The following is a 2,503-nucleotide window of genomic DNA, read 5'->3' on the forward strand; positions in this document are numbered from 1 at the left end:
TCTCAATGATATTCTAGTATTTTATTCATAGTTTTGAATTTATTCTGTTTGATCCCTCTGACCATCTCTCATTTTGTAGCAGCATTGTTTCAGTCACATGTTCACTCATGTTCAACGTTTAGATGAACCTGTTTTTTTTTTTCACCTTTCATTTGGATACCTTAAGTCTGGGAATGATCTAGCAGGATGCTTGAAATGCATCAATAGCATTTAATCCAGCCACATCGACAGGCCTCATTTATTAATGTGTTTTTGCAGATGCTTATCAAGTCCATATCAGGGTGTTGTCAGCAGCAGGTTGTACAAACAAGAAAAGCCTACCACAAATAGGTTGAGTGAAATATTGCATATAAAATTAGAATCATGTATGTTCACCCATCCACACATACCCACACACACCTATTGTTTTGAATTGTATTACATCCATGCTCATGCACGCCATACACTGACCTCGATTTTTCTGTTCTCGCTTCCTTTTTGTGACATCCTGGGGTTTGGAAGTTCGGTCTTTCCTGTCCTGAGCTGTAGACATCCTGCTGATTCAGCATATTTGTTATACCCACACAGGCAAAAGGACAAATACAGATAAGACATAGACAACAATAGAAAGATGAAAACAATCATTGCTAAAGTCATCAAGGACTTTATTTTACATTATTAACAATATACAGATGTGTCATATATATCCATGCATGCACCGGCACACAGTAAATAACACTCAAATGACTTCAAAAACATTTCATTTCAAAGAGTTGTTTTTAAGTGTTTCCAGTCATCGATAATGTATGAATTATTTGTCAAACTTTAAATATGATTGGTAATATGCAATTCCAACATGCTCAAAGAGAAAATCAGCGGTGGATATTTTTTAAATTACTGAGGAACAATAAGAAGTACTGACATTGACAAAAGATCAATACAATAATACTTCCAATACTAAGTTTCTCTCTTCATGTGAGAATACAGTTTAATAAATGCAAGTTTACATTTAAAAGGGCCTGTGTCTGTAAGTGTATTTCTGTGAAGAAAGAGAGAGTGAGATTGAGTGTGTGTGTGTGTGTGTGTGTCAGAAGAAATGCTTAGCATAGCAGCTATTTAGAAACTTCCCTTCCCAACATTTTACTGATACACTTGGCAATGCACTTCATCAGAGTAAACTTGCATTTTACCAATCTTACGTAATAGCTTAGTATGAAAACACACACTCACACAACCCCACACACACACCAACATAATAGACTCACACATCCACACAATACAAGTCAGAGTTTGTTGTTTGCCTTTCTTGCAGTCATGGACCAGTTGGCTCAGCATTAATTGTGATTGATTAGCATTGATTACTTCATCTGGGGTAAAAATCATCATTCAGATCAGAGCTTCAGGCTGACTCGTCCACTGACGCTAGACTATAATGGAGTAGCCAACCCGGTCTCCACAACACACGGCCCCATTAGCTTAAGTGCAGGGGTGTCATGCTGATGCTAGTGGCCTGTAAATCTGTGTTAGCCTAGTACAGGCTGCAAGCATGGCACAAGAGAAGGATAGGACGTCTTTGAGCAAGATGGACCAATCCACTTTCTGTAAATCCTGCGGTCCTCCATTTCATGCGCTGTGAAATGATGTGTAACCATTTGTGTAGTTTATTGGTTTTAGAGATTTAAATTCTTGTGTGACCAAACAGAGTGAGTTTGCATTAAATTATTTGTCTAAAGACTGTCCTAGATGAACTCTAAGGTGTTTCTGTAATATTGAATGGTAATACATCACTACACCGTAAGGTATATGTTTGGTTATAAATTAAAACTATACTGTGTAGCATAAATTAAAACTATACTGTGTAGCATCACCTATTATAATTTTATAAATTCTGGATGACCATTATTCATAATCATTTCTACGTAAAATCTTGCCATATGAATTCAGTTGGCATTTATTTATGTGGATTTGAGCCTTAAAGGGTGCTAATATGACTACACCCCTCATACATTTGGTGGAGCTCGACATGAACCCAGACAGTGCATTCAGTTTCTATTTAGTTATTGTTTAACTGGGATTTACAATGGGACAAAGAGACATAAAACAGTAAAGACAAAAGAACAGGACAGAAACCTTTGGTGGAGCCTGATTCTAACGGCCAGCTCTTAGACTAGCATAAATTAGACAGTTAGACAGAACAGGACTAAAGGAAGATGTTCTGAGGGGAAAAAAACATGAAAGGGAATCTGCACCTGGGCATCGCTGGAACTAAGATGGTTTCCATGGCAAAGGTCACTCAACCTGGGGATCAGGGGCTTTAGGTCAGCTCTTCCCCTCTGTGGATCCTCTCTGTGAGCCATATAGCTTTGGACTCAGTGGCCTTTCGTTTGGTTGATATTAGATAACGTCCAAATGAATATTCAATTAAGCTATTTCAAAGAAACCCTCTGAATAGCGGTTGTGTCATAGCTTGCTAACTGGAGAAAGTAGATTTTGCTCAATGGTACATTAGTCACGACATCTGCCA

The sequence above is a fragment of the Alosa pseudoharengus genome, unplaced genomic scaffold, assembly GCF_046254945.1.
Source record: "Alosa pseudoharengus isolate Yale_2024_CS ecotype anadromous, Long Island Sound unplaced genomic scaffold, YU_APseudo_1.1 YU_APseudo_1.1_scf_10, whole genome shotgun sequence".
Classification (NCBI taxonomy): Eukaryota; Metazoa; Chordata; class Actinopteri; order Clupeiformes; family Clupeidae; genus Alosa; species Alosa pseudoharengus.